The sequence below is a fragment of the Trachemys scripta genome, chromosome 10 (assembly GCF_013100865.1).
Source record: "Trachemys scripta elegans isolate TJP31775 chromosome 10, CAS_Tse_1.0, whole genome shotgun sequence".
Taxonomy (NCBI): domain Eukaryota; kingdom Metazoa; phylum Chordata; order Testudines; family Emydidae; genus Trachemys; species Trachemys scripta.
The window spans coordinates 21,136,649-21,160,893 of NC_048307.1; positions in this window are offsets into that span (position 1 = coordinate 21,136,649).

Sequence of the window (24,245 nt, forward strand, 5' to 3'; positions counted from 1 at the left end):
ACTGATTTATACCTGCCTCTGGAGATTTCCATTACTTGCATCTGAAGAAGTGAGGTTCTTACCCACGAAAGCTTATGCTCCCAATACTTCTGTTAGTCTCAAAGGTGCCACAGGACCCTCTGTTCCTTTTTACAGATTCAGACTAACACGGCTACCCCTCTGATACATAACCTGTGTAGTATATCATGGAAGTCACGTGACTACAAGTGCATCATGGGAGATGTAGTCCAGCCAGGCAGCCTAGCTCTTAGGGGTGAGTGGGGGCATCAAGCTCCTGAATTAAAACTCCAATGAGATAACGTACCACAATAAGAAAACAAAGATAAAGCAGCAAAATGAAACATTTTGATTTGGGGAAAGGTCAAAATATTCCATTTCAACTGAGTGTCAAAACAAAACATTTCACCATTTCTGAGTTGAGTTTTTTTTTTTTTTTTTTTAAATAATTTGTTCCACAAAATAAAAGATACATTTCATCCTGATTTGGAACATAAACAAACGTTGACATATTGGAATTTCTCATGGGACAGAAATTTAAATTTTGCTCAGCTCTACTTATGTGCTTTCATGGCTAAAACCCTGCTTCTTCTGCAAAGAGGCAAATGGTACCTCTCACAATGAACTTGGAATAAAAAACTATGAAAGTTCCTCCCTGTATTTTTGGGTAAGATCTGGCTCAATATTGAAATTTTAAATATAAAAGTCTGGAAACAACCTTAACTCACCAAACATTGTACATAAAGTATGGAATATCACTGAAGGCAAGCGCTGTTTAAATACATGTCTAATTCTGGTCTCGGATCTGCTTACACAGTTCCAGTTTGCTTCAATGGGACTGATGTGGCTGTGTATGCAAGATCAAGTTTGAGCCCTCTATGTTCAATGTGGATAAATTACGATTAATATGATGAGACTGTTCACACGGTGTTTCCTGACTTTTGGGGACCTTAACATCCTAACATTAATGAGACAAATGTTTGTATTTAATTTAAGTACTAGTGCCCTCTGCTCGCTTTTGAATCCTGTGAAAGATGTGAGAAACCAATAATTTGTGTGGCTGCGAAAGACTTAATATGAGACTATCGTCTGTTGCTCTCGGAAAGCATTGACAGACAGTTTGCTGAGTAAGGTCTCCTTTTTTGAAGTGTGGGGCTTAAAAATAAACAGAACTGATCAATATGTATGTCCTAAATTCAGGAATAGGAAAATATGCCATATAGGGAAGAGGATTAGTAGGGGAAAAGCAAGATAGAAGTCAGTGAAGGATAAGAATAACCTCACTAATTGCCCCTAAGTCCTAACAGTGGCCCTTGAAACACTATCAATTTCACTAGAGCTGTACAAGAAGTAAATATCTGCTGGCTGTAAAAATCCAGGTATACCCATGCACTATGGATCTGATGTCTAGAGCTGCTGAGAACCTGCAGCTCCCATTGACATCAGCTGGGGTTGTAGGTGCTCAGCACCTCTGAAAGCAAGCTCTATACAAACATACATAAAGAGAGAAAGCAAAATTTAGAAGAGTGAGATTAACCTTTACCAAGGGCACTAATCAATTTGTATGCTGTCCTTCACGGAATGATCCCAGTCTGTTTTTTTTTTAAATTTGTTCTCTCTTAATTATACACACAGTACAGTGATAACTCTTACTGGTAGGCAAATAAGCAGACAAAGATAGCAGCACACTTCTCTAGTGAAGAGATTATAAGCAAAAATGCAGTACTCGTAAAACTTTAGCAGAAGGATTCATGGCCCCAATTATCATCTCCCTCTCTTATATCCATTGCAATCCATTCTACATTAGAGAGGGCATAGGAAAGGTCAGGCCTGGAACAGTACAAGAAATTACAGAAAACAGACAATGAAGCAACTCAATCAAAAGGAAGCATATCAGAGAGCAAGGACACAAGACTCTACTACCTTTGAATCTTGGAGCCTTCCACACTGCAAATCAAGTGCATTAACAGAAATGAAATGTTTTTGTCTTTAAAGTATGGAAATCACCTTTCCCAGTCCTTTCAACAGAAGTTTGATTAAAGTCCCCAACAAGTGGCCCATAACATTAGATGGGAAAGCACATTTGTTCTATCCCTGGGGAAGAATTAACTGTAAACCTACATCCCCCGACCCAAAGCTATATTTTAAAAGGAGAGTGTACATTCCAACCCAAAACAAAAACATTACCAAAACACTATGCTATATATACACAATTCTACCCATAGAGAGAGGATGAGAGAAAGAATAAAACCACATATGACAGATTTTGTCAGGTTGCTTAATGCAATTTCAGTTCCAGCTCATGCTAAAGCCACAGATCAATTTGCTTGTGATGAATGTCAAAGAAATATTAAAAGGTCATAATGGGTTCAAACCAATTCACTTGTTAGTATAGATCAAAAGAAAATGTTGATGGTATTGTTTTCACTTATCTGTTGATTTACATTATGTGTATCCTGATACTTAATTAATCCTAGATCAAAGAATGTATTCGTGTTTAGATGAGAATTTACTTAATGTGTAAAACTGCATGAAAACTAATGAAGGATTGTTTCTGGCTATCACATTGTCCAGGAAAACTAATGAAAGATTGTCTGCCTGGCTGTAACTAAATGTATTATGTATGTCTCTGTAATTGCGTTGCCCATTAACCAGGACTGAAACCTTAGATCTGTAAATGAGAAGCATACTAACTTCAAAGTATGGGCCATTGTGATCAACAATGGGAAATCTATGGACCCCATATGGTGATGGAAACATATGCCAGACTGCTTTCCAGGGAAGACAGCTATAAGAATGAACCCTGGGAGCAATCCTGTATCTCTGAGCTGTTTGGACACTTTCGGGGGGCATTCCAGATACACAAAAGAGATCCCCAAAGTTGTTTGGGTTTCCCTGAGAGACTTATGGAAAACCAGCAGATTACTATACCTCTGTTACCATTTGGATTTAAAAACTCTGATTCACCTGCAATGAATTTTATCTGCTTTAACCTCTGAATAACTCACATTTCTTTTTCTTAGCTAATAAATCTTTAGTTAGTTTACTAGAGAAATTGACTACAGCATTGTCTTCGGGGTAAGATCAAAAGTACCCATTGACCTGGGGTAAGACCTTGTACCAAACCTGTGCCCAGGGGTGAATTTCACTCCAAGCGAATGGTGAGTAGTGAATACTGATAGTAATATCCTTGGTGAATAGTTGTGAGGAATCCACAGGCTGAAACATAAACAGTGAGGTGGCAAAGTTTGCAGATGATACTAAACTGCTCAAGATAGTTAAGACCAAAGCAGACTGTGAAGAACTTCAAAAAGATCTCACAAAACTAAGTGATTGGGCAACAAAATGGCAAATGAAATTTAATGTGGATAAATGTAAAGTAATGCACATTGGAAAAAATAACCCCAACTATACATACAATATGATGGGGGGCTAATTTAGCTACAACAAGTCAGGAAAAAGATCTTGGAGTCATCGTGGATAGTTCTCTGAAAATGTCCATGCAGTGTGTGGTCAAAAAAGCAAACAGGATGTTAGGAATCATTAAAAAGGGGATAGAGAATAAGACTGAGAATATATTATTGCCCTTATATAAATCAATGGTACGCCCTCATCTCGAATACTGCGTACAGATGTGGTCTCATCTCATCTCAGAAAAGATATACTGGCACTAGAAAAGGTTCAGAAAAGGACAGCTAAAATGATTAAGGGTTTGGAATGGGTCCCATATGAGGGGAGATTAAAAGAGGCTAGGACTCTTCAGCTGGGAAAAGAAGAGACTAAGGGGGGATATGATAGAGGTATATAAAATCATGAGTGATGTGGAGAAAGTGGATAAGGAAAAGTTATTTACTTATCCCCAAAATACAAGAACTAGGGGTCATCAAATGAAATTAATAGGCAGCAGGTTTAAAACAAATAAAAGGAAGTTCTTCTTCACGCAGCGCAGTCAACTTGTGAAACTTCTTACCTGAGAAGGTTGTGAAGGCTAGGACTATAACAGAGTTTAAAAGAGAACTGGATAAATTCATGGTGGTTAAGTCCATTAATGGCTATTAGCCAGGATGTGTAAGGAATGGTATCCCTAGACTCTGTCTGTCAGAGGATGGAGATGGATGGCAGGAGAGAGATCACTTGATCATTGCCTGTTAGGTTCACTCCCTCTGGGGTACCTGGCATTGGCCACTGTCGGTAGACAGGATACTGGGCTAGATGGACCTTTGGTCTGACCCGGTACGGCCTTTATGTTCTTATATTTGCACCAACCAATGGTATAAAGCAATTTTGAACAAATAAATTTGTAAAATAACAAAATCTGTTCAATTCACACAAAAAAAAGGGGGGGGGGAATTCAGTTGGCTGAACAAACCATCTGCTACAAAGAGTTTGTCCCGCTCTAGAGTAAAATACAAGTATTTTCTTATTTAACCTTGATTTTACACATTCAAATTGTCGAGCCTGGAAACTATGACGAATTTGGGGTAGTGTGGATGCAAATCGACGATATTGGCCTCCGGAGCTATCCCAGAGTGCTTCATTGTGACCACTGTGTGCTTCTGAATGAGAAGGTGAAAGTTAGACAGTGATGACTGTTTTGTCCATTATCATTTACTTAAGTGAAGGTGCACTAGTCTGTTATACCATTTTTCTTTTCTCCCCCCCCCCCCCCCCCTTTTTTTTTTGGTAGAGGTATTAACAGTCTTAAAGATTTGTACGTAGGTATGTGTCGGCAGTACCGTCACTTCAAACTTCCACCAGGCAAAGTTCAGGTTTTAGACAGTCCTGTGAAATCCTGCCTTTCATCTTTGCTTCACTACATTGACTGAGCCACTCCATGGGCTGCTTTTCCATTGAATTAACATCCATTGAGCAGAAGTAAAATACAACGTTTCAACTGAAAACAGTTTACAAAGCATTCTGGGGGTTTTCATCTTTTTCAGAAATGGATCCAAAACGTCTGCTGCACATGATCAGACTTTAACAACAACATCTCCAGCTCATCTCATAGAATCACAGAAAAACAGGGCTGGAGAGGACCTTAAAAGCTCATCTAGTCCAGCCCCCGGCACTAAGGCTGGACCTTCCTTGACGAGTGTTTGTCTAACTCGTTCTTTAAAATCTCCAAAGATGGGGATTCCACAACATCCCTTGAAAGCCTATTCCAGTGCTTAAATAGCCTTATAGTCAAAACGTTTTTCCTAATATCTAATCTGAATCTCTCTTCCTGCAGATTACCCCCATTACCACTTCTCCTATCTGTGGTGGACAGAGAATAATTGATCCCCATTCTCTGTCTAGCTGCCTTTATCATATTTTAAAACTGTTCTCTGGCCACTGTATCTGAAATAAAGTAGATGGTTGCTACCCATCCTGCCAATGGGCAGCAGGATATAGACTAGAGGCTTTGATTAAAAGATGCTAGAATGTAATAAAATGGATGCAGCATATGTTTTTAATATCTATACCAAGTAATCGCTGTTATTCCCTTTCCCCTATAGCTCTGCCTGATACTCTAGCTCAGGGCTGTAACCAGGGCGGGGCAAGTGGGACAGCTGCCCAGGGCACAAAGCCATGGGGATGGAAAATGGGGTGGAGAAATGCCATGAAAAAACAGCAGGGGGTGCAAATATGCTTGCTCACCCCAAGCACTAAAATGTGTAGATACAGCTCTGCTCTAACTCATAGTTTTACTTGCCCTATCCTAAAAGTACTAAAATAGAACCTCAGGATTTTTAAACAAGCACAAGTCAACATTCATTTAAACAGCTTAATCTAATATACCACTTTGGATTCCTGTACACTGATATTTGCTCAGTGCCTTGATTTGTTTCCAGTGGTTTAAAATAACCACCTTGATGACTTGGTGCAATTTTCTTGGAAGGTTTCAATTAGAAAGCTGAGCTCCACTGAAGCCAACTTGCACAGTGAATTCTGTTATATTATTAATGTCATCTGATATCAAGATTAGCTCCCACTCAGTACTAAATCTATTTTAATATCACTTGTCCTCTCCTGAATGTGTCAGATCCCAGCCTGAGCTACACTGTATTGCAATTCTTGATTAGGATTTTTAGAGATTTGTTCAGAGGATTCAAATTGTCTTATATAACATAAAAGACATCTTCAGTGAAAGAAAGAAATAGAAGTGCTATTGTACTACATGACGCTCTGAATTTTCTCTTTTCCTGTGATAAATAAGGAGTTCTGCAGGAAATGCTATGTGATCATATAATTGGGACTTTGAATCATTACCTCCCCTGTACCTTTTCATTTTCTGTTTGGCCGTTCTAAAGATAGTCTCTTCTATTTAAGGTCACTGGACTGGTATGAAGATGTGAAGTACTGTTGGAATGGGTTCACTAGTGCAGCTCTTCTCCCACATGGTCTGAGGCTGATCACCATAGCAGATTAATGTCTTTCTAAAAGAGACGCAACCACAAATTGTTGCACTCGATGCAGGAATCACTGGGTGAAGTCCATAACTTGTGGTATGCAGGAGGTCAGACTAGATCATCACATCCTTCTGGCCTTAAAAATCTATTAAAAAGATGCTTGGGCACTCAGGGCCAATACAAAATCCACTAAAGTCAATGTGAGTCTTTTCAAGGCTTCAGGGGAGTTTAGAATGGGTCCAAAAGCACTTGGGAAGTGTAACAGGGCCCTGGTTCTGGAGTGCATGCATGTGTTCCTACAATGTGTTCCAAGGGTTGGCCCTTTAAGATTGAGGGACTACATTCGGGGAGCACCTGATAGGTATCATGTGACTATAGGCCGCAAGCAGTGCCTGCTATAAATAAAGATTATCCCTATAGGAAGACCAAAAAATCAGAGAAGGACCCAGGAGTGGGGCTCTCCACAGTAGCAAGGAAGGGCTACCAAAAGAGTAGGCTATGCCCTCCCTCTCCTCAGCGGTGGAAAGCTGGAAAAGTCCCTGTCCCTAAGCATTTGGTATTATTTTGAGCTTTTTGTATATTCTTAATAAAGCCACACCGAGGAAAGAGATGTGGAATGTGACTCAAGTATATGGCTGTTATTTGGGCTGCCCCAGCTTGAGAATCTGCTCACTGGCTTTCAGGGGCAGCAAGAGCAGTGGGATGCTGTTTTTATTAGCTGGGCCATTTCATAGCTCCATGGGGAGTCAGAGAGAAAACCTATGAGTAGGGGAAGAAATTAGGAAAGGAAACTAAATTGAAATGAGAGATTGAGCCCAAAGGAAGAAAGACAGAGGTGGGGAGGAGAATTAGATCCTACAGAAGGATCTTAGCTGACACATGGCAGGGGCTAGGTCTTCAGCAATTTTGAAGTGAAATTGTGTGGGGATTTTAATGTTTAAACTGATTTCAAACTATTCAGTGCCTCATTGGGGTTCTCTTTATTTCTCTTACACTTTGTAGATTTTATTTACCATTGGGAAGCACCACTGCAGCTGTTCTTGTTGCATTTGCTCAGGGGAATGTCAGAATGTCACCACCCGAATGGCTCATCAGCCTTACTCATGCTGCTGTCAGTCATGCCAGGGGCAGATCACTTATTATAAGTCAAGACAACCTGCAATATACTTGTAGCCATATATCCGCCCCAACAGTGACAGGCTGATATCTTCACCAGAGTAACTGCAGCAGCTGACAAATTCACAGTTCAATTGTTGCCCAGCTTTAACTGCTTCCTTGCTTTAACAAAGTACTAAGTCTATGATGCTTGACATGAACACGGGTCTGCTTGGAACATCCCATCTTGACTCACTTGCACTCTAATGACATCATATGGAGGTTGTAATGATGAACACTCTGTAGTAGCTTGAATAAAATTTGGAATAAAATACAGCAAAAGTGAAGGGATGCAGGCTCTAATGCAGCCTGTGGAATGTTCTGTTCAGCACAAGCATATTCATTCATTGTACATGGACCGTAACTATGGATTGCGTACAATTTACCATCTGGCTCCACAGGAAATGGCATTGAGCTCCTAACACGTGGGATAGCTCCAGGGGTTCTATGTGAATACTTTGCCTGACAATCGTTTGAATGATATGTCTCAGCCTGCCTCACTAATTACATACCATAAGTTAACTTGACTATCATATACTTAGCCATAACAATAAGTTGAGGCTAGTGAAGCGTGAGCCCACACCATCACTACAGAGAAAGAGATAAGGAAACTTGAACTGATAAATAAATTTAGGTTTGAAACAAGGATTATAAGGAGGCAGGAGTCTGGCAATCTCAACTAGGTCCAATAAATAATTTCTTAATTGTGGATTTAGAACTGGAAGGGACCCTGAAAGGTCATTGAGTCCAGCCCCCTGCCTCACTAGGAGGACTAAGTACTGATTTTTTGCCCCAGATCCCTAAGTGCCCCCCTCAAAAATTGAACTCATAACCCTGGGTTCAGCAGGCCAGTGCGCAAACCACTGAGCTATGACTTCCCCCACTAGATAATCATTTATCATGCAACAAAAAGGAACACTCAGGAATACAAAACAGAGAACTGTGACATTAAGTAGGAGTCAATAAGCCCCTAAGCAAGGAAAATGTCTATTTTCATGGGCATGACCCTTCCAATAAAACACAAAATACAAAATACAAAAAATGTTATATTTTGTGCATTTTTAGAGTATCAGCAGAAATTATGTGTGTCCCACGAGAAGTCTATAGGGCCCCAATTCCACCAGTTCGCTCTGTAAATATTTACACACCCAGGCAGAACTGCATGCAGGATTGGGGCCTAAGTATTTTGTCAATTGAGTTGTGAATCAGCTCATTTGAACAGCATTACATACACTGATTGAGAAAGGACACACTGGATCCAATCCTTCATCCCTTGTTCAGGCAAAAGTCCCTTGTAATTGCATGTAAATTCAGTATACAGGGTTATTAGCATCCATTTCTGAGGGCAAAGGTATAGCAGAAAAAAATAAACAGAAGAGGCAAAATGAGATGGGGGTGGGGAGACAGTAGATGAGCTCAGAGAATAGTTTGCTCAAGAATAATGCAAATTCACTACCTGGAGCACACAGCAGGGCCTCTTCCCTAATGATTCTTCTAAAAATCCTGGAGCATCTAAGGAGCAGCGAAGAAGAAGCATGAGATCAAATATATAGGAGATCCCAAGCCTTTAAGCTGAACGGTATGAATGAATAATTCATTTTATTTATTTATTTCAGTTTTTAAATGAAGTGCCTAGAAATCTCTGTAGGTACATTTATACTAAAGAACATATTCAAATCTTTCCTCACACACTACAACCTGGACAATCTCAAGGCAGATGGGTAGTGGCTCCTTTAATGCCCGCTCCCCTCAGGAGTCGGGAAGGGTGGCTGTAGGGTTGCCAACCAAACACTCTTGCCCTGCCCCAAGGCCCTGCCCCTTTTCTGAGGTGCCACCTCCCGCTCATGCCATCCCCCCTCCCTCCGGCACTCACTCTCCCCCACCCTTACTCACTTTCATTGGCCCCAGTGATGAATCAGTGGTTTATGTGCTAAATTCTTCCTACTTATTCCTTTCTTCAGAATCACATGAACAGGTCACAGAAGCCAGTAACTGGATGTGCAGGCACAATAGCGTGCATTTGTCTAGCAGGCAGGTGGCTGGTTCCCCTGGAACTTCACTGCTGGGCCTCAGTGGCAGGGCAGCTGTGAACTGGTATGGATGGATGGAGGAGTGAGGGAATGATGTTTGGATCTGCATGGATTGGGCCCACACGTAAGCAGCCAGTTCCCCTGGTGGTTCACAGCTGGGCCTCTATGGCAAGGCAAATCTGAGTTTGAATGGCAAGAGATGTTCTGGGACCAGCTGATGACCGTCTTACACTCTTTAGCAGCTGGGAAGCAGCCACCTGAAATAATTATTGTACACCTGGATGAAATCCCCTGGGATTTTGTTAGTGGGTTGACTTAGTCGTCAGGGCACAAGAGAGATTTAAGACAGATCCATGACCTTTCGCCAGGAGTGACTGTAAACGGATCTGAAATGCTTCAGCGATGGATATGGCAGGGAGCTGCCAGGCTTCCGTGGGCTGACAAGGACAGAAGACATGACGCATTTGGAAAGGGGAGAGTCAGTATTAACCCACCAAAAATATACTATTTGGCATCTGGGTCATTCAGGACGATGGAGTATACCCTTCTGATAGGGGAGTGGATACATTTTTGGCTGACAGCTATCTGGGAACCTGACTGGGAGTGAGAGGGAGGGCACTCAAGCTCACTGTTGGCACCACTTGTGGCAGGAGTCCAATGCAGGTACTCGTTCCATAGGGGGGTTGGTTCTCTCATAAACAGGAACTAGAAGGCGAGGGAATGGTGCTGGTACAGTGAGGAGAGAATGTCTGTACCAATGTCTGGTACAGTGAGTAGAGAACCTCCTTTCCTCAGCCACTTTAGCCTCGCACAAGGGTGGATAGAGGAATCAGCTGTGGAGGGATGGGGCTTGATGGCAGCCCTCGACCCCGTGGAAAAGATTAAGGAAGGGATGATGATCTGCACTGTACTAGTTATTGCTGGTAGTTCCTAGATGAGTTAAGTTTATGAAGTTGTAGCCTAATTAAACCACATCCCTTGCGTCATGCTCTTTCCTTGTTCAAAACAATTGCTTGTTCATGTTTAAACATTACTGCCCTTAGCCACCTTACTCTCCAAGCCCACCCCCATCCTTGAAGGCCTGGGAGAACAGATAGGCTCTGAAGGTTGACAACTGCTGGCAGAAGCAAGTGGTATATTCAAGGGCCGCTCAATCACCCTGCCAGCTTCCCCTCCCATCGAACCAAGGGGCTGCCAGCTGCAGAGCTTTTGCTAATCTCCACTGCTGATAATGTAACGATAAATGGTAGAATTGCTGTGCCAAATTCTCCACTGGCACAACTCCACTGACATTAGGCCAGCAGAGAATCTGGCCTACAGGCTAGACCAGACCCCAGTGCAACATACTGATCTACAGCGACACAATTTACAAGTACATATTCAGTAGGCAGTGGCATTCCTGCTTCATTTATTCCCAAGCCAAATATTTTGGCTGTAAGTGCCTCTATATTTCAATTCATGGTAAGAAAAGAAAAAAGAGCAATTTCCAGTTTTGTAAACTAATGCATATTTCCTTTTAAACCCCCCTGTAGGTTTATGTGGTAAAGATCTGTCACAACAGAAAGTTTAAAGTAGTATCCGTTTAAAAAGAATAAAGTTTATGCAAGTATTAGGCCTCTCGTTAAATAGTTTATGGTGCGTGGCATCTTGATAATGTCAATGAGCATTCCTAGGCACATTAGATAAATGCTGTGGTGTATAAATAAGTACAGAGTGATGCATCTAATTTTATTTTCATTTCTCAAATATTCTTAACAATGTAAAATTTAATGTTCCAATAATATTTACATTTCCATCCCTCATTTCACTTCAACTAGCGCACAGCAGAATTCTTCCTCCTTTTTTTCCCCCCCATTTAAAAAATGATTTTAGGTGTCCAAATTGACACACTTGAGCACCTACCCTTGGAAAGTCATGCTCCTTTTCCCCCCCTCTGGATGGGCATCCAAAAAATCACAAGTGTTGAAAATCTTGGCCTTCCAGTCTTATCTGGAATGTGCCCAACAAAGGATACTGAATGATATTCAGTTTATCCATCTCCGAAGTACTGTGGACTAATCATCTATATTGCTATTTCTTAGATTGTAAGATCTCTGGGGCAAAATCCATGTTTCCATATGTGTTCATGAAGTTCCATTCACAATGGGACCCCATCCTAACTACAGTTTCTGAACTCTACTGTGGTTCTAAGTATTCTTAATCTGTAATTTGGGCCTCTCAGCTAATGATATTTTTTAAAAATATCAGCTTAATCAAGGATTCAATTGCTGTTTTTAATTTTCAGTTTCATCTAGCCCCCTCAACAGAAGAATTTATCAAATAAAGGTAAATGTAAGCCCTAGAATCAAGATAATGGTATTTACATTCAAGTTGAATTAGAGTTGTATCCAAACTACAAAGTTATTCAGCTTCACATACGCAGATTGAAACTCCAGAATTTGAAATTCACATATAAGCTGACATCCCTCAACCTGTAACAACCTCCCTTCTGCACCCCTTGGACCACCACACACAGGCATGACACTTTGGAGTTTCTAAGCACCAGTGTGTTATTTATTAAGTCCCCTCCACCAATTCACCCATATAGCTTTGTGCAGCAGTGCACAAGTGGAAGTAAACTTCTCCCTTAGCCCACTCTCTGGGGAGGGAGAGGGCAAAAATCTCACCATCCTGTATCCCTTGGCCCAGGCCAGCTTCCCTCCCCAATCTCCCCTTCCCCTCCTGTTTAACTGTTCCCACCTGGTGGGCTGATTGCTCTCATCAGCCTCCTGCTGAATTAAGCCAATGAGCATCCATCCCACTAACTGAATCCAGTATTGGGGGGCAAATAGCTAGTACCTTTGTGAGCGGAGTGCTGGAGTAGCTCTAGGCTCCTAGCACTCTGTTACACACTTCCTCTTCCCCTTGCAGGGTGTCCAGATGTGGGATTTCATTTCAGCATTCATGAATTGGCACAATATTACCAATGAATTCATTACACACAGATATTTTATTCAAGCCAAGTACCTAAGTAAAACACACAGCATTATGACAGAGTTCCTATAACAGATTTAGAAAAAGATATATTATTTAATTGTATGTGAAGTATATTAAAAAAAATAATGAATTGCTCAGCTTGCTACCTACAGCAATTGTGGGGTTAAGTTACAATATTATTTCCTGCTCAGTTTTACAATCCTGACCCAAGTTCCCATTTTACCTTGGTTAAAAAGAAGAACAAATGTACATTTCCCAGTATTTGTTTTGCACACTATATATACAGCTGTACAAGAGCTTTTCATGCTTGCAATTTGTACTGCAATTACAAAAGACAAAAATATATTGAGTGAAGCACATTTACTTTAAAACTTACTGTACCAAAATCAGGAGACTGACTCAACAGCAATACTGAGATCAATGCAGTTTAGGAGGGCTTTACTCATATAGCAAACCTCTCCTTTGAAGAGTTTTCACAGCTGTTTTGAATCTTCATGCCCCAAGAATGTTGCCTTTTCCTTTGCAAGGAATGGTTTGCTTATAATCATAAATAACATTCCAGTTGTTTGGCTATCATCATATAAACATCAATAACTGATTGTGTCTTGGAACACTCTTCTAACAAAGAAAATTGCCAAGATAAGAATTTAGAATTGTACAAACATGATGTATTGGTAGCACTGATCAATGCAATGGATAGGGTAACATGTATTTTTGGCAAAAAACAAATACACAAAACAGTTGAATTTCTGCTTGTTAACATTAAAATCTATTTATATAGGGATATTATTAATTTTAAAAAGTCATTATTATTTATGCCCACAGGATGTCTCTGCTAGCAATGCATTTTAATGAAAAATCTGAAAGGCAAGCAATGGAAAACTGTGTTCTTTTATAACAATAAAAATGCACAAAGGGCACCAGAGGAGACTAGTATAAAAATTCAAAACCTTGGTGTCTTATTCTTTTTTTGGGAAAACTCACATTTATACCTGAAGTGAAATTATTTAAATAAAAAAAACTTTATTCCTACCTCAGTTCACCTTGCTTCTAAAGAAAGTCACATTTTGTAAGGAAACGGTGCTAGCTATAAAACTTTGCCTCATTGCTGAGGGTTCCCTTTACATACATTCACACACAGCTCCCTTTATGACAAACAGCCCACTGCAGCAGAACCATCAATCTTTACATAGATTTGCCTCTGGGCATGCCTGCTTCTTCCCTTTTTTCTCTCTATCCAGGTACTTATATGGCCCTCATAGCTACATTATCACAAAAAGAGGAATAGCCCTGTGTGATTTCATGCATTCTGTACAGGCTATCGGAGCACTCTCTTCAAGGGTCTGAGTCAGCCACCCTTATTCTTGTTGAGTACTATGATCCCATTCAAATCAAATGCACCACTTGCAGAGTTAGGCATTACTCAATGTGAGTAAGGGTTGCAAAATCATGCCCTGAAAGAATTCACATTTGTGTGAGTTATAAAGAGAGGCTGTGAGAAAGAGGCTGCAGAGACTTTCAATTTCCTCATACTGACAGGAAAGGTTTAAACCTGCCATCCCCCACTGTCTGTTGCTATTAGACACAGTAAAAATAGTCAGGGCTGGAGGGTAGCAAAGAGATAGCAACAAGATGACATGAGACACGAGGGTACTTTAAAATGACAGAACACATTAATTGGTAGACTCCTGCAGCAGCTCATTCAAGAGTTTTAACGATTAATGCAGATGACATTGGGCACGTCTTAAAATATAGGAAACTAAAACAAAATTACTAGTACCCTGTGTGTGACTATCATCAAGAAGGTTGTAAGGTTGAGATACTTGTATTCCCTGATTTATAGGAACAGCCTTTGATGGACCATTGGATTATTTTGTCCTTTAACGTTCCCAACTCTCTGCTACAAAACAAAAAGCCAGCCAGGATTCTGAGTGTTATAGTACTGCAAGATTTGTATAGTCTGCTTAGAAGCCATGGTATCTATATTACACTTGCTCCTCAAGGGCTAGCCATGCCAGGAGTTAGAATGGAGAAAGCATGCCACTCTGTGTGGTCCACACTGGACTGCCTGCCCTAGCACACTCAAAAGAGTACAGACCTTTCCTTATAGGAGCAACTGGTGAGGAGTGTAAGGATAATTGTGAGAACAGGGACAGGGTAGTACCCAGAGGCATTCTTGAGGCACAATGTCTCCTTATGCTGCACCCTTAACGATGGGCCACATGTTCCAATTACTGTCTAGCCCTAAATCCATAGTGCAATATGAAAAAGAGCAACATAAAAAATAAGTATCAGAGGGGTAGCTGTGTTAGTCTGGATTTGTAAAAGCAGCAGAGTCCTGTGGCACCTTATAGACTAAATTTGAGGAGAGCATGAATAAGAGAAGCAATAAACTGGAACAAAACAAGAGAATGCAAGATTTGTCTTTCTTGACACAACCACCAGCAGGGGCAATCTGTTTAAAAATGAATTATCCAGAAAGAGATACAAAATCAGAGCCATTGTGGCCATTGTTCTGCTTAGCATTAAGATCCACATAACTGAGCAGAGTGAGAATAACAGTGACAGGGTAGATCTGCCTTAGTATAATACTTTGCATTTCTTTACCACCTGACACTCAAAGTATTTTACAACCATTGATGGCCTGATTCTGTTGCCCTCACCCATGTTGAGCAGAACCACAGTGGACTAAGATGCTACACAATGTGCAGAAAGGTGAAAGAATCTGTCTCTAATTCATTCAGCCTCACAGCTAGAGTTGAATCTGATTCCCAGCTCTCAAATCATTAGGCCATTTAGACCCTGTTTCTCAACCTTCATTGATTAGGTAGATTCCTTTCTGTGAGGAGATTGAGTTAATATATTTTGTACATAAAATAATAAACAGCTTAAAACCTTTCACAAACCCATCCCCATAATATGAAGGAAGAGATAATACATTTCAATTTCCTGAATTAATGAGTGATAATGATAAAGGGTTGTTTTTAATGCTGTTGCGTTGATGGATGCCGATAAATAATTTACTTGGCAAATTTAACAAAGAATAAATGCGGTGATTAGCATAAGGAAGGATTATCTCCATTTTGTATGTTAAGATCATTCACTGTGGCTCTCCTCCTATCCTGCATATTCTTTTTAAGGCTTAGTTTTTCCTTCTGTCTGTTTCTTTTTGCTAGGCAGTTGGACCTAACTTGCATATTTTCATCATAATCTCTGCCCAAGAGAACTTTGTGGCATTGTAGCTAAGAGTTAATGTTCATGAGAAGTGGGCATTTTCCTGTTTGATAGAATCATCCCCATGGAGTAAAACCTCACACCCTTCTGCATCTACACGCAAAATGTTAATTGCCTCTGTTTTGCTTCTTTCACATTACTGGTTTTGATTTCATCTAGATCATTCACTTCATTCAACAAGCAATAGCCTCCTGGGTACTGTACTAAATTACATACACAAAAACAATACCAGATGGTGTCCATGGATCACTTCAAGACTAACTGAAACCCTGACCACATAATTTTACAATGGTGTTTTATCAAACTCTGAACTTCTGACATTTACCTTCTCATTATCCCTGACAATGTGCAGAGCAATGAATTTAACATTAACACTGCAGAACCAGCTTTAGTGTTCAACTTAGAATTCCATTAGTAATATTTTTACTCTTCATCTCAGTGTGATTTCTGGGTGGTGGGAGTTGAAACCTGCTTGTCTTACTAATGTGAGTAGGCCCAATGACTTCTTCAAACAGCTAAGTTTTAACACACATCTGCAATAGGTTCATTATCTGTTGACACCGGCCATCATCTTCCTTGGGAGTTTTATTCAATATGTACTCCCTGACTATATGAGAGAGGAAACAATGGCAGTTAGCCTGGCCTTATCTCAAGGGTTAGTGTTTATAACAAATTAATGTAGCCAGAAAGAAATCAGAAAACTTATATTCTTATCACATGTTGGTATGCTGTCCTAGCCACCCAAAAGCATTCTCCCATTAATCAAAACTACAGTCTTTCTTCTGAGCATCTGTGCAAGCAGTAGGGGAAGTCAAGCTGGAAAATAACAAATTATTCACCAGGGACCAGGTACTGCCCCTAGACCCTGTCCAGGATATGTGAAAGTTATATTCCTCTTGCTGTTACAAGGAGTTGTATAATTGCACTTTCCTGAGTCATCACATTCATGCCTATCCTTCCTCAGACTTCCCACTAGAGGTGAAAAGTAGCTTGAGTTTCCCCCAGGGCATTACCAGTGGTGCCTGGGTCAGTGATGCATCAATACATCAATCACCTGGGGCTATCCTAACCTCTGCTTGCAGATCCCTGCAGCTTCCCATCATAAATACCTCCATCATTGGATTTTCTGCCATTGGAGTCCCTGCACCTGAGGTTACACTGAGCCTAGCCTAGAATACATTTGTAAAATTCTTATATGCTTTACCTCAAAAACTTAATTAAAGAGAGACTGTAAATAAGCACCATCAGATTGTTAGTGTGTCCTCACCATGAAGGGAAGCCCAGGAGCCATGCTAAAAAGGACCCTCCCCACATATCCGTTTAAAAAAAGAATTGTGTGATATCAAATCCCCTTGATCATTTTTCAGGAAGTGGAGTATTGTGTGTCACACAGGGTAATGGCTTTTAGAAATGTTTTTGTTCACTTTAAGATAATAATTGTGACAAAGTAAGAAATAAAAGATTCAAGGCTTGTGTAAACCCTTCACACTGCCTACAGCTGGAGCATTATTTAAATAGCCTTCTACTCTGTTCCTTAGCGATTATAACCACTTAGGAGTTTGATTATAATTTTCTTCTAGGGGCTCATTTTATAACTAGGACCAATTTGATTCATTATCCCTCTGTCAGCATCAGGAGACTTGAAATCAGCTATCATTATAATCTCACTTTCATTTTAAAGATAAAGTAAAAAAAAGAAAAGAAAAAAAGTCACCAGTGAGATCACTTTATGGATTGTCAATTCATGAACTTCATTAGAGACCACATGCTGTTCCCACAAAGGCATTTGAACCCATAGAAAAAAATCCCTGCTGTGTCTGATGTTCAAAAACCTCATCTCCAGTGAGCTTTAGGGTTATTTTTTCCCTCTTTCTTGATGATTCTCACACCTGCCATTGGAAAATTCAAGGAAATCTTTACAGAAATGATCTTTTAAAAAGCAAAAGAAATAATATTCCTAAATGAGGAGAGAGCTAAAGCTAAATAAATATTGTATTGCAAGCAGTTCTTTTTGATCTATTGTTTCAGAGTTAAATAAATCTGAATCAACAGATATATGTGTGATAGTACGTGCATGTTTCATCAGCGGAGGATGGAGTATGCTAATGTTAGAACCAAATGATTAGATTTAACACAAGAAAAACCTTATCCCTGAACAATGAGCAAATTGAAAAAACCCACCACACTAAAAAAAAGTTCACATCACAGTTTCTCTCCGTGTGTTGTCCCATTGCATATTTCAAGGCTTGTAAATGATATATGTTATGTTTCTTCCATACACAGAGAACCACCACCATATACCCTCAGTACAAATGACTGTTTTCATGTTGCTTTTCCTTAATCCGAAATATCTTGACAAGAAATCAGTGTGTCTTGCTCCTCGTTACAAACTGCAAGGGCTCTGAAAACAAAACGGTTGCATGGATGGTTCTCGGAAATATAAAGGAGCAATACACAAAAAACAAAAGCACCACCACAATCTTAGGTCAATATTAATTGCAGCAAGTCTTCCAGTTTCAGAACAAGACAGTAACTTAATGATTAGCTGGTTGGGTCTTGTTAGCAATATCACATGAATGTTTAAAGTCCACTTGAATACAAGTATGAAGAGCCCGATCTAGCAAGATGCTGACACCTCTCAGTTCCCTTTGAAGTTAGTGGGAATTAAAGGTAATCACTTCTTCACAGCAGAGCTTCAGCACCTTGCAGGATTGGGCCTGAAACACAGGCAAGAAAGCCTTAGCACCAGACAAATGTACTGTACCTACATAATAGATACCAACATACATAATATGTAACTGGGCTCTTGAGAGTGGGGTGGAGTGGATGGAAACATAGGGTTGATTAAGATAGGGCTAGGAGCCATCAAAACAAAATTTCAGGTCCTGAAAAAGACATTACGCTCTCTCTACAAGCTCCTTTTCCTGGGCCCTGCCTAGAGACTCCTCGACAGGTGGCAAAGCTCTTCTTCCACTCTCCTTCATCCAGACAAACTTTACCTTTCTGCTCATCCTAGTTCCTAACTCACGTCCTTGATAAGAGCTTTGTCTTCCCTTCCCATCACAACAGACAGTCTCTTAATTTATCACTGCTATAGCAGGGCCGTCTTAGAACACCAAGCCTATGTCCCCAAGATCCAAGGATTCCATCTTAACCTGCTCCAACAAGGCATTTCAAAAGCTTTTTTGTGCTTCTGCCATTGAATGCAATGTTCAGTACAGTATTGCAGGCTTTAGAAACATGCAGCTACTAGAAGCTTGTAACCTAAATGCTACCCTTCCGCACTACTCCTACAATGGGTGTTAAATACAGGTATCTGAGGGCAGAATTTGCCCCCCCGGGATCTTTTTGTATTTGCTCTCTCATTTTTATCTGGCTCCCTGCAGGGCCGGCTCTAACGTTTTTGCTGCCCCAAGCAGCAAAAAAAAAAAAAAAAAGCCCCCCCCCCCCCCCCCCCCCGAGCCCCCCGCCGCCGGAGCCCGCCCCCACGCCGCGCGCCGCAGGAGAGCCCCCCCGCCCGCAGAATGCCGCACCGCGCTCCCCCCGCCGCCCCTTACCAGGTGCCGCCCCAAGCATGTGCTTGGGTGCCTGGAGCCGGCCCTGGCTCCCTGCCTCCCCCAGGCCTTCAGTGCTCTGCTTAGGGTGACCATATTTCCCAAAGAGAAAACGGGACACTGCACGGGGCTGACCTGAGACACCTGCCCGCTCATGCTCCCCCTCACACCTCCCCTGTAAGGCTGGGGTTGTTGATTGCTGTAACCCTGGCTGCCCCCACAAGAAGCTGTTGCTGGAACCCTGACTGCCCCCCGCACAAGCCCTGCTTCTCCCCCCCCGCAAGGGGCTGGCATCCCCCCCTCGCACCTGCACATTCCTCTGCACTGACAAAAGTGGGCATTTGTTCTGTTTGCTCTTCCCAACTGATCAAGTTTTGCCAAAAAATAGGGATGGCCAGGACAGAGTTTAAAAAAGGGACTGTCCTGGCCAAAACAATCACCCTAGCTCTGCTGACAATGGGCATCCTTGGCATTGAACTTGTATTTATAAAAAGCAGAATCAGGCACCATTAATTGCTCTCAGTGTAGTTTTTACAAATGAAATCAAAACCTTCTAGAGGACATCTGTCACTTATGAAGCTCTATTGAGCCAGGCGCCTAAGCAACTGACCTTTAAAAGAGAAATTCACATGGCTCAGCTGCCCCCCCCCCTTCCCTCTTAGCTGCCCATGCCTGGCTCACAGTAATACTTTGAGGGAGTAACCAGGCCATTTTCAAGTCAGTGTTCTTCCTGTAAGCAACTATAGTGGAAGTACATTAAGTTCCTGATATAGCTTTTGAAATAGGCACTTGGGGCCAGCCAAATGATGTTAATGGCAATGCTGCACTTAGATGGAGGGAAGCATGTTACATTTTGATTTAAAACTGGCTCAACCTTTGCAAAAAGAAAGTAAGACTTGCAAGTGGCTTTATTCTGTAAGAGTCTGGTGAACTTAGTTGCTGTGTCAATGGGAGATAGGAGGAGAAAGATGGGGAAAGACCAAACCACAGGTGGAAGTCCTGGTATCTAATCCAGAGATTTAAATAGAGTTTAAATTAATGTTCTTCCATTTTTTGTTTTTCTGATATAAATCACTCTTCATATTAGAAAAATATAGTTTTCCATAAATTGTTTTTTAACTTATAAGTAGTTTTCAAAATTGGACAGTATCTCTTATGTCCAAGATGACAAGCAGTGGAATGTTATATAAAAACATTCCAAGTGATTGCCAATATATGGATTAACAGACCAGAAACACATGCCCCAGTGTATCTTAATGCTCACAAAATGAAATGAACACTGTTTTGTAAATAAGCATAGGAAATTCATTTTACATTGACATATTATAGTATATTCTTGGTATGGTGAGGTAGGTATTTTGTAAATTCTCATTTTCAGAAGAGATTGGCACATGCTGAAAATTGGGATGAAGATCCTTATTTGAAATTTCCCTAAATTTGGTGATGAGGAGATCCAGGCTGACAGTCACTGTCTGCAACATTCTGGTCCCAATCGGGGTCAGAATTTGGATTCTGAACACCTTAGAAGATCAAGGTTGCATGGATCCAAGGACTGGGAACCATCACTAGCTGCCAGTGCATAGGTTCCAAATGAAGGAAGACTCCATACCATCATTTAGTATTAACAAACATGCGTACGAAAAGTGCCCCAATCCTCTTTATGTGGCTTACCCACCATTTGTGACAAATATTGAATTCTCTGATGGGTTAGCACTTGTAAACAGCAGGCAGGACTGTCAGGAAAATGAATTTTCATTCAGCAAAATCCAAATGCAGCTCCACCCAGGTATTTTCCTCAAGGCTCAGTCAGCTTGAAGCAATGAACAAGGAACCTCAAACTCACCACTTTGTTTTTCTAAAACAGTCTCAGTCTAAATTGATTGTGTCTGAACAGTTATAAACCTCTTTTAGCAGCAATCTCAGAGGTGTTTCAAAAGTAAGTTAACTCTACCCACATTTGGTATGCTAAAAAGCAGGACAAAGCTTAAAGGAAAGCATTATAATGGCATTAAGTTGCAAAAGAATAGCTACCCTGATGCTATGGGAACAAGATTAGGGCCTTGTGTTCGCTATACATTTTTCAGACATAATGGGCTTAGCCTTTAAGGGAAAGGTGCCAGCCATACAGCTTTAGCATCATGCATTTAGCATCCAACCTGCAGAATGGCATTAGCATTAACTCCAGAGGAAGCCAATTGTTTGCTATGACTCTGGCATATAGGAAAGGTAAATACACATTCACATTCTAGAATGGTAGTGGTTTGGAGAGGCCTGGAAAAGCAAACCTAAACATGACCAGGGCCTTGAGCTTTGCAACCTCTGCCCTGATTAACCCTGCCCTGAAACTGGGATGGTGGAGGCCAGTGTGCTCTTGCCAATGGCTGCGGGAAGCAGACGGACTGTAAGAGTCACCTCCACCACCAGCCAATTACAACCAGCCATTCTACCATTCAGTCTCTGGGACTTTTTGCTGGATGATACTGTAAATAGCCTCACTGTGAATATGCTCACAAGAAAACCCAGGGTATTTAACAGACACACGCTAGCCGCTGTTCCATAGCGCCAAGCTTATTAACAAAAGTGTGTCAGATGAACAATTACTCAAATGCCAGAGAGACACAGATTAACCACACCATGGAACAGTAGGAAGTTGCAGCTTCTGCCCTCAGAAATTAAATTAATGTAAAAAACAGAATTGCAAAGGCAGGGCAGACATTGCCCAACACCAGTTTAGCTCCCCAGATACTAGCATTGCTAGAGTCTTATTAAACTGACAGCTTAATTTGCAGTGTTGAAGTAAACAAGAAACTGGCAGTACTCCATGGCTTTTACTGATGAACTCTTCTCCTGCTATATGTTCCAGCAAGTACAACATAGGAGGATGTCCCATTCAGCATGTCCAATCCACACGTTAAATCCTTAGAGTGGTAGTAACAGGATGACCCAGAAATTTGACGAGGTCAAGGATGTCATGTTTAGGCCATCCTTGAACACCTCATTTTTATCATCACATGGATGAACTTCTGTAGTGAAGTACAGTTTGAGAGTTCCAGTCATATCAATGGAGTGCCTGACATTTTCAAAGGTATTTGGCATCCCACAGGATGCAGGAAAGGGAAATAGAACAGACAATGACAATTTATGAGGGAATGCAACATATTGACAAAAATTTGAGGTTTAGTTTGCTATCAGATTCCAGCCTGGGGATTATTCTAGTTGATAAATTGTACAGCACAGCCAAAAAAAAGTTCAGAAATATTTGCTCAAATGTTAATGAATTAGCTTTGACTGTGCTCACTCCCCCATTTGTATCAACTTTCCATTAATATTCTACCAAAATGGCAAGAATATTTACCTAATTCAACTCATTTGTAAGGAAGTACCGCAGAATATTCAGAGAAAGTTTATTTCAAATTTAGAATTACAAATATACAAACCAATAAATATGTCAATTGGTCCAAAAATCACCTGAAACTGATGACCTTCTGGATGTGCTGCATGAATAATTTATTTGGTTGGGTTTTGGGGGAAGGATGAGTGTATGTTCCTGGGTAAGATGGCGATGAGTGCCTTTTCTGGGTTTTTTAAAATTTATTTGCTGGCTAAATTTGCTGATTTGTCTCTAAGAAAGTTACTGAGTTTAGTGCTGAAGAAAGTGAGGGACTAATAGCACCAGCTGAATCCAGACACAGAGTTAGAGTTGCTCTGAAAACTTCTTCCTGAGGTTATACAAATGATACCATACTATAAGGTTGTTATACCAACTTCTTGATCTGCATTTAATACTTGGAGCCTGTTTTAGGGTGATTCAGCAACATATACAAATGGGAATTAGGATGAAAGACCAATGCTTTTATTTAAGCTCGTGACCTAAAGAAGGATTTGAATTCAGGTCTCAAGAGGTGAAAGTCTTGTGCATTAAATGTAACACACTGTTCGGCCCTTTAAGATTCTTAAATATCTTAGGCTGTCTATTATGAATTATTTTTGTCATGTGATTTTCAGCTGACCATAAATCACAGTTTGTCCCCATGTATTATTGTCTATCAAATGGAGCAGTTGATACAGTTAAAAAACTGATTTAAGAAAAATCTGATGTAAGGGCTATTTAAAGGAAGCTGAACAGATTGTTTGTTTCCCTTACTAAACTGTGAATTAAAACCTTTAGCAGTGCTGGGCACAAGGACAGCATAGGCTCCCTACAAACTTTATCTTTACAGAGTTCTTACCTGTTGAAGTCTTTCTACCAATTACTTTAGTATGGAAATTTATAAAGGGTTTGGGACTTGTTCTAACAAAAAGATCTGGAGTACTATTGCAATTAGAAAATGCGCTGAACTTGCCTCATTGATGTTATTGATAAGAAACGTCCTGGAAGACTTGGTTTATACCCACAGGTGACTACTATAATAGAATAATTTAAGAGATTATTAATTATTTTTAATATTAATATTAAAAAGCCAATATTATAAGTGAAAACAAGGAAAGTCAACACACGATTAGAAGTTGGCAGTGGTGTTTTAATAGTAGTCAAGAATTTACTAAACCTGCAAACTTCAATCAGTACAGACAGCTGGGCAGCAGCAGAAAAGGTTTAAAAATAGATTGACATGAAGAGTTTTATTCATTGGGGCAAGACTCAAATAACTAGCATTTCGCATTTTCAGAGCATCGTACAAACATTAGTGGACCCCATCAACTTAAAAATGCATTGTACCAATTATAGCCATGATTGTACTAAGATTTAAGCACCAGTCAAATCAATGGGACTGTTCACACGGCTAAGTCTTTGCAGGATCAGCACCTATTGTACCCAGTAACACCCAAGATTAAGATTAATGTAAATAAAAGAGATTAGAAAAAATAAAATGTCTATAGTTTCCTTTTGCATATTTTATACATATAAC